The 15,136-nt window shown below is 37.4% G+C and overlaps 1 long non-coding RNA gene across 1 annotated transcript; it reads right to left on the reverse strand.

Moving 5' to 3' along the window:
• Positions 1 to 14,295: 14,295 nt before the first annotated feature.
• Positions 14,296 to 14,847, reverse strand: LOC131231165 (uncharacterized). Its single transcript, XR_009164224.1, has 2 exons — positions 14,777 to 14,847; positions 14,296 to 14,543 (listed from the first exon to the last, which is right to left on the reverse strand). It is a non-coding gene; the product is annotated as an uncharacterized LOC131231165 (long non-coding RNA).
• Positions 14,848 to 15,136: the final 289 nt, after the last annotated feature.

Raw genomic sequence — 15,136 nt, forward strand, 5'->3', positions numbered from 1 at the left:
GGCGTCCGAAGCTGTTTTTTTATTTTTTTATTTTTTTAGTGAGTGGTGACGTGGACCAATGAGAATTTGGGTATCAGGAATTCTCTGTTGACCGGATAACAGAGGATCCGGACTCCTGCAAAAGCCCTTCGCAGGAACTTCCTTCTAGGTAAGCTGGGTAGGGCCCACTGTGGTGTTTGAGAGAAATTCTTACCGTCCGTTCGTTTTTCCATTTTACTTTAGAATATGCGCGTAAAAATGAGGTGGATACAAAACTCAAGTGAGCTGCACAATAGAAAACAATGAGAATTTAACGCCCACATTTGAAACATTAGTGGGGCTATTTGGATTGGGTTAATATTTCTGTGTTTTCAATTCATCCCAATACAAATTAGGGGTGTACACGATTCGGTTCGGTCCAGTTTTGGGGTGAAACCGGAACCGAACCGTTCCCTACGGTTCTAGGATTTTTGGAATCCGGAACCGAACCGTTAGCACCCTAGAACCGAACCGGAACCGGATTGTGAAAACCGGTTCAGTTCCACAGTTCTATGCTTTTTAAACTCCGGCCTAATTACACTTTTTTAACAATACTATTAAGGTCTTGGAACCATACAATCGGGAGTGAATGGATGGGAATAACTTCGTATCAATTCTACGACGGTTTGGATGTTTTACCCACTAGAGATGTGGACACATATATGGCAATTGAACAGTAACTTATCATCCAACTAGTTATATGGGAGACCTCTTTTCTTAATAACCTACGCGATGTAATCATATACTAGACACATGGCTTGCATGTAATAGAATCCAAACCGTCCAAATAATGGGACCCACTATAGATGGGACAGAGCTCCAAATTTAGATTCATTAGACAATTCTAACCTCTGATCAATGCACATTTTCCTGTTGATTTGGACCGTTGAAGATTTCTCACTATAACGGTCCATCAGATGTCCATGAATCAGCCAATTAAGATCATATGCTAAATGATGATCCTTTGATACTGGGCCCACTACTTGGACAGTTCAATTTAAGGTACATGTGTGCCACGTGTAATGATATTGACCGTACATGGGATGTAGCCACACCATCAGATTGACTCGGCGATGCTGTTTGCTTAGCTTGGAATTCAATTCAATGTACATCTACTTTGTTGAATTTGAATATGTTATTTTGACCGTACATTAGATGTCCTCCGATCAGTTAGTTATGACCTACGTTCATTAGATGTCACGATTCGAATCTACGGTTCGTGTAACAGTTCGAATCCACGGTTCATCAAGTTCGGATCTACGGTTCGTGTAACGGTTCAGATCAACAATTCGGTTCTACAGGGCCTTAAACCAGATCCGATCCGTAATCGAAGGTTCTAAGAATTTTGGAACTGGAAGCGGACCATTAGTACCCTAGAACCGGACCAAATTGGACCGATCCAACAGTTCCAGTCTGGTTACAGGGTTCCTACAGTTCGATGTGCACCCCTAGTGCAAATGACATGGATGGTATATAAACGGCATTTCCCTACCCAACTTTTTCAGTCGGTGTTGTCCACTTTACTTTTATATCTGCCTTATTTTTAAACCATGCCCTAACATCATTTAGGAAAATGGATGAACTAGGCAGATTTCTCACAAACACGAAGGTAGGCCTTAGCTTCTTCCCACCAAGCCTTTCAGGAGATGTTTGGCGCATAGAATTAGATGGTATTAAGTGGGATGGAACTTTAAATACCTTTTATTTGAAAAATCATTCCGGTTTGATTCATTACGTGCAATTGGCATCCAAACTGCACCCTACATCAAACGATTGGCCAAATATGTATGAACACATGAAACACTTGCCGTATCCTGATTGTTCGTCTGTTGGGATCCGTTTGGGTGCAGCAAAAAAATAAAGCCGGACCGTATGGGTGGGGCTTGTCCTGTTTTTGTCTTGTATAACCAGGTCAATACTCTTCTTCTCCTCATCCCTCGCTGCCGGAAGCCTGCATACGTCCACTAAGGACAAGTTTTCGGACGCGGTTTACCTGGCGATCGAACCCAATGCCAGCCAGCTAACTGGTATGATAGCCCTTTGGGGCCTACTATGATTTATATGTTTTATCCATGCCATTCGTCCGTTATGTCAGCTCATTTTAGGGAAGGGAAATACAAAGGTCAAGTGGACCACGCCATAGGAAATAGTGGGGATTCAATGCTTACTGTGGAAAATTTGTTGGGCCCATCCCAATGTTTATTTGCCATCCAACCTGTTCATAAAGTCACATAACAGTGGATGAAGGGAAAACATAAATATCAACTTGATCCAAAACTTGTATGGCCTCCAAGAAGTTTTGGACTATAAGCTTTTAATCCCTTCTGTTGTTGTTTCATGTGGTGTGGTCCACTTTAGCGTTGGATCTGCTTCATTTTTGGGTTCATGCCCTCAAGTGATCTGAAAAAAATAGATGGACGGTGTGGATAAAATAAATACATCATGGTAGGGCTTGCAGAGCTTTGACATCAGCGAACTTGCTGGTGTTGGGTAATCAGCTAAACCGCATCCCAAGTTTTTGGGCTATCTGTTGAAGCGTACTTGTTTCTAATTTTCCTTCAAAATTTGGCCAGTTAATGTTGTTTTTTTTAACCATTTACTTGGTAGATTAATTGGATGGTTAGGATTACTTGATCAATATGACTTTAGAGATATGATCCATCTAAAATGGGACCCACAAATTGAGTGGTTAGAATTGTTTGGTGCTAAAGTAACACTAGAGTCTTGACCACTCCATGGGACGTGGAAGCGGATTGCCTGTGACCACCAGAGATATTCCTGTGGTCGGGGCTGTGTGGGGCACACAGAGATGCCAGTGACAAAGCCACTCTGTAAATCTGTTTTAAAAGTCCACAATAGACCCTGAAAATCAGGTAGATCAAAAACTCAGGTGGGCCACACCAAATGAAACAATGGAAACGGTGACATCCACAGTTATAAAGTGCCTAGAGCTGACCACGATGTTTATATACCATCCAAATTATTCACAGGGTTATCATCACTTAGATAAATTCTAGCAAAAATATCATCCTGATATAAAACTTCTATCTACGCATTCAATCTCCACTTTTTCATGTGATAGCCCACATGATTTTTTGATCTTCCTGATTTTTAAACTCTTGCTTTTCAGTCACCTGCCCTATTGAGGCCTGCAGAACAGATGGACCTAATGGATTTATCATGGACATCTCTGTGGGCCCCACACAGCCTGGGCACAGGAATATCTCTGTGCCCGGGGTCACAGGCAATCCGCTTGCATGGGATGGACGCGGACTGCATATGACTCCACCAGTACCCACGCAGCTACTGGTCAGTGATCCTTGGCAAGACCATGATGTTTGAGTTTATCCACGCTGTTCATTCATTTTTCCAGTTCATTTTAAAGCACGAGACAAAAAATATAGTAGTTCCAAATCTCAGGTGGACCACACCATAGGAGAACAATAGTGATTGAACACCCACCATTAAAAAAAAAACTTTCTAGAGCCCATTGTAATGTTTATTTGCCATCCTACCTGGTACGTAATTAGGTCATACAGACAATGATGGAGGGAAAAAACAAATATCAGCTTGATCCAAAACTTTTGTGGCTCCAAAAAAGTTTGTAATGGTGGGTGTTCAATCTCTATGGTTTCCTATGGTGTGATCTACTTGAGATTTTGATCTGCCCCATGCTCATGCCCTAAAATGAACTAGAAATATGGATGAACAATATGGATAAAATACATAGATGATGGTGGGGCCCATAAAGAACTAACTAGGACGTCTGTACTGATTAAGTGATATTTGTGTTTTACCTTCGTTCAATTCTACATGTACTTATGAGCAGGTTGGATGGGTCTCAAGTACCAAAGGACAATCTTTAGAAGTTCCTCAAAAGCTAGGTGTGCCCACTGTGATTTTTGTAAGAAATCATGTCTGTTCATCTGTTTACTCAAATCATGAAAATAGATGAATACAAAACTCAAGTATGCCACGTGACAGGAAACACAAAAAACGGTGAAGATTGAACATTTACGGCCGCAGAAGCTTTGCATCAGGCTAATATTTTTGTGTTTTCAGTTCTTCACAGTCAGAATAACCTTATGAACTGTTTGGTTCAATGCCATATAAGCGTCACGGTGCACCCCAGGAGTTTTCAACGATAGCATTTCCTAACCCACTTTTTCCTCGGCTCAAATGAGTTTTGCAGATGCCTCAATTTTAGGATAATGTAAAACTGCGGTTAAAACCTCTCAGAACATGCCACGCGGCCTAGTTGAGTTTTTGAGTCAGGTTAATTTAATAATAATAATAATAATAATCTTCAGCCAAGTATTTTTCAGCAGTATTTATAGAGTGGATTGTCTTTACTGTTGGCAAAGAGCGTATAGAAAGTAGTACATGAGCTGCCTCGTAAATGCCAGCGGACTTTCAGAGGATTGGATCTCAAGCCAATTGAGGCAGGCCGGCAGAAGGGGAGGCGTGTAAATGCTTGTGGGCTTAGCAAAATTCTAAATTACATAAATACTTGGCATATTCATTCACCAAACACACTAATTGCAAATAAATAGATGAGGTCAGTTTCTCTGCAAGTCCTTTTAGCACATTTGGACCCGCTGTCCAGTAGAATTGCCCACCATGAAAATACTAGTAATCATCATGTGGTGCCACCATGAGAATTCCGAGGTTTACGGAGGTTGTTGAATATTGTTTTATGTGGTATGTCCACCTATCAATTGACTAGGATTAGGATTAATTTTTACTTAATATGCTGGTTGGATAGTGAGCATTCACACACTCAAACGTATGAACCCTCTTACTGGGATTATATTTTATTTATAAGATTACAAGAGATAGAAGAGGAGAAGACTTAGGGAAGGTTCTTAGAAGAGGAGGAGAAAGAAAGAAACTTGCTCTCTCCATTACGTTTCTCGCTCATTTGTCTCTTTCACGTGTGTGAAGACTTGAAACCCTTTCTTCTCAGATGGCCCGCACATATGGCACAGTGGGCCTATCATAAGCAATAGTGCATAAGCAGGTGAATAAGGTTTAGATGCAGGGGAGTGACTTCTTACATGCACCCGTACAGGATAAATTATTGTAGAATAAGCATGTTGAACAAGGACTTGTATAGAGGAACCAGCCTCATAATAAAATTGCAAGTTATTAAATGGCTGGTCTATCTTTCATATTCACACCACGTCTGAATTCCCATCTAAGACAACATCCATATGTGATGGAATTACCATATAGAATACTACTTTTTCTAGTGCTCAAGACTGGTTGCAAAGCATTTTTAACAGAAGCACTGTTTTCTATAATCTTTCATTAAGGTGCATTACGATACACAATCGAATGGGCCAGGATTGCAATCATTAATACAATAAACCACGATTGTGGGAATAATGAAATGGTAATTTCTTTCCTTAACATTGTCTTGGCTCCAAAATGCATTGTCCAACGAAAGAGGAAGGAAATGACCAAATTATAATTTCATTTCCTTAACCATTCACATAATGGTCTGGGCTCCAAATTGCATCTATATATATTCATTTCCAGTTGGACTAGGAAGAAACTCAAATGTAATTTGAGGGTTACTTCTTCGTTGCCATGACTAGGAAGCTTCATTAATTTGAGGACTATTATTATAAGTCATGCTAAAATAATAATGGCATCCAAGTCTATTTGAGTTTGCACATATTTGAGTATCATTCAGACCATTGCTGTCACCCACCTTTTTCACTTGCTTACGTGTCAATGCAATTTTTTTCCAATCTACTTATTTCTTTCCTTAATTTTTCTTGCCCCTTTATTTTACTTCCATTTTTAGTTGACTAGGCTGCGTCTGGAGTCTGGACCAAGCTGGACATGGGATTTTGATTACCATGATTTCCAAATTCCATGCAGAATATGTTAGGAAATTTCACAGGGTGAGAAAATGGGCTCATAATGTCTCTTGCTGATCTGACTATACATGCACGTATGTGCCTTGCAATCCCTATTCATGGATACACTAACAAATAGTATTGTGTGCCTCGCAATCCCTGTTCATGGATAAATGAAAATTAAGGGTTTGTTTGGATACACTAATTAATAAATGCTGTAATTAACATTCAAAATTCGGGACATTACAAATTGGTATCAAAGCAAAGTGGAGAAATAAACCAAGTCATGGGTTGGGAACTCACCATAAGCTATGCGCTAATTTAGTTAGGCTTTGTGGATTAGATACAATGGACCTTAGGATCAATCTCTCATGCTTGCTCATTGATGAAATGGAATTTGGAAATTTAAAACTTGTTTTTTTACCAATTTTTTTTTTAATATTTTGGCGTGAAAAGGAAAATTTGGCAAAGACATGAGATGCATCTTGTTGGATTTTAATTCTTAATGAAATGCATTTTCTTTCCAAATATAGTTTATTGCATAAATGTAAACTCGGGAATTTTAATACATTTTCTAATAATATTCATAATTTTTTGGTGATGTTATAAAAAATAAGAAAGCTCATAAATTTCGCCTGATACACTATCTGCAATCATGCAACATGTATGATATTAACATTACCATTGCCAATTCCGGGCGACCGTTTTACAAATATTCTTTGCAGGTAAGATCATTAAAGTTTGAATATTATAGTAAATATAGGATATTTGATTTTATTTTTTTAATGCTTAAATGAATACAAAATTGTAAGTAGTTTTGTTAGTGTGACGAGTACAATTCAGAAATGAGGATGCATGAGGCAAAATACAAAGTTGAGGAATTGAAAAGACAGTTAGAATCAAAGGAGAGGGACATGTTGAAGAAAAAACCTGAGATTGTGAAAAAAAATTTAGAAGTTACTAAAAAAGAAATGAATTTGCTTCGGATGATAGGGGAATTGGAATAACAACTACATACTTTGTTTATTTCAACTTTTAGTTGCATAAATATAAAAGTCAATGTAAATAACAAATGATATGTTTAAATGTTAATATTTAAAATGATAATGCACTTTCTTTTCTTTTTTTTTTTCAATTTTCGAATGTTTCAATTTTAGAATTATTATAATTAGAGTTGGGCATCGGACTGAGTCGGATCGGATTGGGTCCAACTCGATTCGGTCCGAAATTTACATGTGCTGACCTGAACTCGATCCGATCCGGGACCGAGTCCGGGACATCTAACTCGAACCGATCTACTGCACGGTTGGCCTGACTTGAACCGAGTCCGACTTAGTTAGGGAAACCGAGTCAGATCGGGTTGGGTACGATTCGGATCGAATTTTTTAATGGTAAAAATCATTATCCTCGCTGCTATTTTCGGTGTGGTCCATTTGAACTTTAGATATGATTCATTTTTTTTTCAAATGCTCTAAAATTATCACGAAAAATGGATAAACAGTATGGATATAATAAATACATCATTGTGGGGCCTATGTAATTTTGATCTCATTTAAGCCGTTCGTACAACTCGGAGCTCGAGGCACGTTTCTGCTCGCCTTTGCACAACATGTATCTACACAACTGTGTTGACGTGCTGTACATGAAAGTGCAGCTGTACATTACTGTATTGATGTCAGCAATTTTTGTGGGTCTGATCATGGGGTATGTGTTATATCCAAAATGTCCATCCATTTAGCGAGTTCATCTTAAGGCTTGAGATGAAAAATAAGACAGATCTAACTATCAAGTGGACCACACTGAAAAAACAGTGGGGGATTGAACGTCTACCATTGAAACCCTTTTTGGGGTCACAGAAGTTTTGGATCAATTTGAAATTTGTTTTTCCTCTTAATTCAGGTCTTTGTGACCTTATGAATAGATTGGATGGAAAATAAACATTATGGTGGGCCTTATGAATTTTTTAACGGTGAAAATATTATCTTTGCTGCTATTTGTGGTGTAGTCCAGATGATATTTGGATATGATTCATTTTTTGGATAAGGCTCTATAATGATCTCTAAAAATATATGAACGGTGTAGATATAATAAATACATCACTGTGGAGCCCATATTACTTTGATCTCCTTTGAACCATTTGTACAACTCAGAGCTGGAGGAGCGTCAGTACTCAGCTTCGCACGACATGTACCCACAACAGCTATATAACTGGTGTGTGGTACACCAATAAATCCGCTTCCGTAACTCAAGTGGGCTCTTTTATCATACTGAGTAAACTCTATTGGGGCCCACCGTGAATGCATGTGGTTTATCCACACCATCCATTCATTTTTTCCAGATCATTTTAGTGGTTGAACCCAAAATTAATGTATATCCAAACTTCAAGTGGACCATACCACAGGAAAAGCAGAAGTATTGATTTTCAACATTGAAAAATTTATAAGGCCTCAGTTATGTTTATTTGTCATCCAACATGTTCATAAGATAAATATATGTGATAAATATTCATAAGAATCACTCCAAATCGGATCGGATCCATTCGGTTCGGATCGGTCTGAATTGACCACGATCCAAACATGATCTAATGAATGGTCGAATCTGACTGATCCAACTCGAACCACACCGATCCAAGCCTTCAGTTAGGTTCAGATCAGATCGGATCTGCCAGATCACACTGTGCCAAAATTGCTAATTTGCGACGGACCAAATCCGTCGTAAAACCAAATAAACGACGAACTTCATCCGTCGCTGTTTACTGGGTCTTTTTTGTTTCAACGGATAAAATCTGTCATTTAATTTGTGACGAATAAGGTCCGTCGCCTAATAGCGACGGATAAAATCCGTCGTAAAAAATAAAAATCCGTCGGCAGTATTCTACTAAAAATATTAGCGACGGATAAGGTCCGTCGCGAATATGAGTAAGCGACGGACCTCAAATCCGTCATTGATTTCCAACGGTCAGAAATTAGCGACGGATTTGGTCCGTCACTAAAATATCTGTAAATTATTATTATTATTATTATTATTAGTAACCGTCACTAAAATATCTGTAAATTATTATTATTATTATTATTATTAGTCTTGCACCTGATAGTCATTCAAAAAACAATTCACACTATTGTTTGATAAGAATCCTATTCACAAATTTGGTAACAATTCAATTCAATAAAAAGAGGAAATGACCCAAGTGGCCCACTCCAACAAAAATTCACTTTAACCCTCATAACTAAACACTTCTCCTAAACTAGAAAGCATACAAAAGAAATTATCCGAAACTTCATCTATTGGCTATGCCTTGCCTTGTATTGGCTACTTAGTATCTGCTCTTGTTCAACCTTCTTTTGAGCCCTTCCTACATATATTACAAACAACCAGATTCAATCCAAGAAAAGACTAGTGTAGTCAACCCTTCATATATTTCAAATAACCAGCTCAAATCCATGGAAAGTGAATAGTTTAATCAACGGAAACCAATTAACAAAATAAAAGATTAGAATTCATCCTACCCATCAGAAGTTCAGGTAAGAGCATCTCTTAACTTCATAGCATTCACTGGGAGAGCACAATACAGTTTGAAAAGATCTTTAGATGTTGAAATCAATTCTATGCAGCTCTCGACTTCTTAGTTATCTACAGTGAAATGAAAAATGCATATATGCTGGAGAAAGAAGAAAAAGATGTTAACATTGACACATTACCATTACAACTGACTAAAACGGTGTTGTTTTTGTCGATTCTAACATCATATTCAAGTCTCCATACCTGCTAATTTCAACATCCAGTGTTTCGTAAAGGGATTACCTCCTGACTATGATTCACAACACCAACATAACCAAATTGAAGAGGGTTTCCAAGCAAAAAATTGTGGGCATCAATACCTCTATCCATGACATCCAAATAAACACAACAAGATATCATTTCCATGACCCAAGATAACTATAGACGACAACATGCAAACATTACCTAAGTGTTGGAATAAACAAAGACCACACCATTCATTTATTTTGCATAGAAGGGGAATAAGAATTGTTCAATATTTGTTGATTGAACCATTCCTCTTCTATATACTGATGCTCCAAGAATTGTTTCAAAACTTTTAGACATCTTTCCTGACAGCCATGTACTGAAACATGATGAATTAGATGTATGTTTGATCTTCTGCAATGAGTGCAACGCCCTTCACATCATGATTCCTTTCATGGATGAAGGAAAGCAGAATCTATAGAGTAAAGCCTATTCAAAGAGAAATTAGTTTCTTATTCAGAAGATACAAGTTATGAGGGGAAAATGCTACCTCTAATTGGTGTACTGATCGGAAGACGATGTGAAGTGCGGTGGATAATCTCCAATCTCTTAAGCTGACATTTATGTGAGATATGGATGAGGATTGAAACAAGGGCCGCTACGCAGCTTACTACAAATAATGCTGCCCCAACTATAGAAGTTATTATTCCAGGTCCCAGCCATTTGTGATTATGGATATCTGCAATATATGCCACAAAAAAAAAGAGAAAAAAATGATAATGCAATATACTAAAATCTAGCCGTACATATTTCTTTCTTTATCTTGCTATTGCTACTAGAAATTCAAATTCAAATATGAATTTTTCCTCACCTTCCAAGCATTCTCAATGCTCTGATCCACCAATGAACAACATTTACAATATCATTGCAATTTACAAACAATATGGAAAGAACATGAAAGTTATTAAAGAAAAGAAAATAAAGGGTTCAAGTTTCCCATGAACCATGACTATAGCATCGATTGTTCACCTATTTTGTATCTGAAAGCTTGACGAACTCTCGAATACATTGATATGTTTGGCAAAATGAATCTGTGAAAGGGAAGCCAAGGTGATTAGATTCATACCAAAGATTGTATGGATGGATTGATTGGAAGGTTCACACATCTGGCCTAAGATATAAGATACATGAAAGAAACTATCGAGTAGAAGGAACCTCACCCATGTGAAGGAACAACAAACAAAAAAAACCAGGCGTCTGCATATACACCAAGAAAACCATATCAATTTCAGCACACATGGCCCTTACCTTGTGAGCTGCTGCCTCAGTGGTAAACTCAACATGGCCGAATCCCTTGAAGACACCCTCTTCATTTGATGCAAATCGGGCGTCAACAACTTCACCGGCACCTTTGAAGAATTCCTCTTTGCAGGTGAACAAAGGAAGCAGATTACCTCATTTTATCAAGATGTAGCCATCTCATTTCCCATACACATTGAAAGATTAAAATCTCGTCACAAGAGTAGTTCTCTGAAATTAAATGATACTTACACATCAGCTCTTTCGACTGAATAGGATAAGTTGCCAACAAATAGGGTTTTTGATCTAGAAGTCTGGGCACTAGGAGTTGCAGATGTTTTAGGTATCAATTTAGTACATGGTTGTCAGGTTCTGTAATATAGAGCTGAAAAATGTATCGTATTCATAGCCACATAGTCAAGAAAATTACCACCTTCTTTTCGGTCTTTGCTGTTGTGGCATCTGCCATTCTGACATCACCATCTTGCAGGGCAACATAAACAATTTTCATGAGGAAAGAGAAACAGTGCATGTGCAACACTTCATCATTATGATGCCATCTTTGCAAATACATGAGATACCATTTTGAAGTTAGTATAATGAAGATGATGTAGCCTTGTATTGCAGTAAACTTGCAAATACCATCAAAGATACTAGCACAAAAAGCAAGGGGGAAAACATCTAAAACACATAATACCAGTAGTATTGGACAATTTTTCCCATGTAATTAGTCTCAAGATTAACAACGGTAAATCGATGTTCTTTACTTTTCTCTACCACATTCGTGCATGCAGCACATGCCTACAATGATCAAGACCATTGAAATGGTGGGCCACCAGTTGGATTTGAGCATTCTCCAAACTCAATGTCAGCAGATGATCCCAGTTTAGTGCAACTTTACAAATTGAAATTGGACCACTGTTCTTTCTTCCTTCTCTCTCAAAGTTGTTCTAACTGTCCATTTGAGATGACAGTTTCAATGACTCTTGGTTGTTGAACACTCTTAAACAAAAAAAAGAACCAAAATAGAATTTTTTTTTTCTTTCCTTTTCTTTTCTTTTTTGGAAAGAGAGATTTCGAAGGAGATTTCGATCCTCCAACGTCCAATGCTCCTGAGCTATCCTTGTACCATTTGAACAGAGTAATTGAAGGAGATCTGGAGGCCTGTGTTGAAGTTTTCCCTAGAATGGCTATAAGAAAATTAGATATATATTAATACAAAGGCATGTTCTTTCGACTGGAAAGTACATTTCGGGTGTTCCTTTGACTACAAGAGGACTACTCTTTCATACAAAGCCTTGTAAGACCAAAGTCAGATATCTTTGGTATAAGATCCCGATCGAGCAGTACATTGGTGGCTTTGATGTCTCTATGAACAATTTTTAGTTTCCATTCTTCATGGAGATAAGCTAGACCTCTTGCTATACCAACACAAATCTTGTGCCTTGTTGGCCAATCAAGCTGCAATTGATATTCTTCTGGGCATATAAATCATCCAGGATTTTTTTTATTTTATTTATTTTTTTATTTTTTTTTAATTTTTTTAAGGTATAGATTCGCCCCACTTGTTATGGGCCACTATGAAAATTTCATATTGATGGAAGGATTCTAAGATTCTAAACAACAGCACCTATTTTATAACCATTGCCATTGAATAGATGGTTATGGTTATCTGATCAAAGGGCTAACTCCAATGTTAGTTTTGTGCCATCTAAAAAAATGGTGGTGACTCTCTGAACATACACAGGGTAGTTGCCTAGCAATCCAATCCATCCAAATCGCTGAACTATGAAGGGAGCATAACTGAAAATTTGCACTAAGAAGATAATATTAACCACACATTTCCCTTTGAATTTATATCAACACCCTTGTTGATATGTATAAATCAAATTATGCATGTCAAGATTAATATCTTGGCCCTGTAGATATGAATGCACAAGAATAGATTTTCAAAAATTTTAATCCAAAAATAGTGGGGCCAACCTGATAAAGTGTTAAGGCCTACCCAAAGTTGAGCCCCAGCAGTACAGTGCTGGGCCAAACAAGAAAATTCCATTTCTTTCAATCAAGCATCATATAGCAGATCTGAATTCTAAGAAAGGTGCTTTGATGGAAATCCAAGATCTTTGAGTAGGATGCAAAAAGTTTCACTTACCTTTAAATGTCGGGCCCATTCACAGCCCATTGATAACCAATTATGCCCTGTACCTGGAGGTAAAATCCATACATCATATCTATTGACAACCATGGTGTATCTATGTTGTATCTGGATACCATATTCCAAGTGATTTTTTAATGTATGGAGCACGTCATATGCATGGTGTACTGATTACATGCATTTCCATTGTCATATCTATCCATTTAGGAAGGGATGTTGATATGGTATATGTGATGTACAATTTGCGTATGCAACATATCTTGAACAATGTACATGTTTAGCATTTGTACAATCATTTGCAGCTAGGAACTCAAAGATCATGGGATTATCTACGTTATAGTTAAAATGATGTGCCTTATCTTTATGAAAAATTGTTACCCAATTAGTACATGGAATTCTGATATGCCCAAGGATTTCTTTAATCTTTTAGTTTGTGATAGATAATCACAAACTTCATTAAAGAGTAAAAGAATATCCAAAGCAAAGTGCATATCCCCAATAAAAAGAGAATCTTACAAGTTACAACTTTAGTTAGGGTGTTGGCAATCTTGTTAGCTTCTCTGCTTGCATAAGCAAAAGAAAGGTTTGGTCTAGAAGCTTTCTCTTGATTCTCATTCAAAGAAACATCAAGTATCCGAGGATGGGAAAGAATATTAGTCATGTGATTAATTGGAATATTGATTTTTTCCCCTTTCTTTCCTTTTTATTGATTTGCATTGATGCTAGACAAAGGATGCTAGACAAAGACTGTAACTTGCAAAAAGAAGAAAATAAATAACTCAGTTTCCGAAAAATGCCTAAATGTTCGATGCTAATGGTTTTGAATTTGTTTTTATTTGAAAAGAACATCTCTAAAAAATAACTCCCAAGTCATGTGATTTTCTTTGTAAATTTTTCTCCTGTTATAGTTAGCAATATACATCTTTAACCAGAAAAGTTATCTAGGAACTCTGATTTTTACCATAGGATGCACAGCTTCTAGAATGATCTGGTCTCTAAATCTAAATTAGGTGACATCATTTCTATTAAAGACCATTAGGTTGCATATATATATAGTAACAAGCAGAGCCTAGGATTTCAACATTGTTTTATAAGCATACATTTCATGGAGATTCATATATATTTTCATGGAAATCCATCTTAAAAAGTCATTTGGATCATTCAAATTTTAGGATTACGTGTGCAGTTAAAGATTTCAAAAGCATACACTTAATGTTGAAATTCACACACATTTTATGAAAATCGATCATAAAACTCAAAATCAAGCTGCAAACAAAAGGAAACAGATATAGCCTTAAATTTCAGATTCCTGCCATGTTGGAACTCCCAATTCCCTGGCAAATACGGCCCTTTTGATCATTTCTTCGCATGTACCTGCAGTAGCATTCAAGTAATGTCCTTGATTTCACCTGTTTCAGCCTACGCTTTAAAATCCTGTCCTATTTTGGTTTCCTGTCCTACAGAAAAAGGGGACTGTAAATGTTGAGGGGCTGCTAGACCAGACCTTTCTGTCAGCAGTTTGGTCCAAATCCAAACAATGGTCTGTTCCAGTCCAACCATGACATGTTTAAACAAATAAAATGATAGGAACTGACTGCAACTACCTGCCTTTAGCACAGTTCGTAGTGTTTGCTCTATAAAATAAAAAATAAAATGGCACTCGAACACCACAATCCATTTTGAATTTTACCAATAAACAGTAGAATTGAAGCAATAGTCCAACTAACAATATGCCCAATCCAGATGTGCAGACCAGTTTGGTCACTGCAAAAACAAAACCCAAACCACTTAAATGGAGAGAAATGCCTCAGGTTGTTCACAAAGGGGGAAAAACAGTCAATATCTAACGCACCTCTTGTCCATAGAGGTATTTTGCCGGCAAACAATATTTGTAGTTCCAATATCACCCCTGGTAGAGAACTTCACTCCTTCCTTTGTCACTGAAATTACAACTACAATCACCCCAAACCAAAAGATAGATATTGTACTATAACTATTGATATGAATGTTGGACATTAGTATGAAACAACCAACAAGAATCCCTACACAT

Source organism: Magnolia sinica, chromosome 2 (genome assembly GCF_029962835.1).
Source record: "Magnolia sinica isolate HGM2019 chromosome 2, MsV1, whole genome shotgun sequence".
NCBI lineage: Eukaryota > Viridiplantae > Streptophyta > Magnoliopsida > Magnoliales > Magnoliaceae > Magnolia > Magnolia sinica.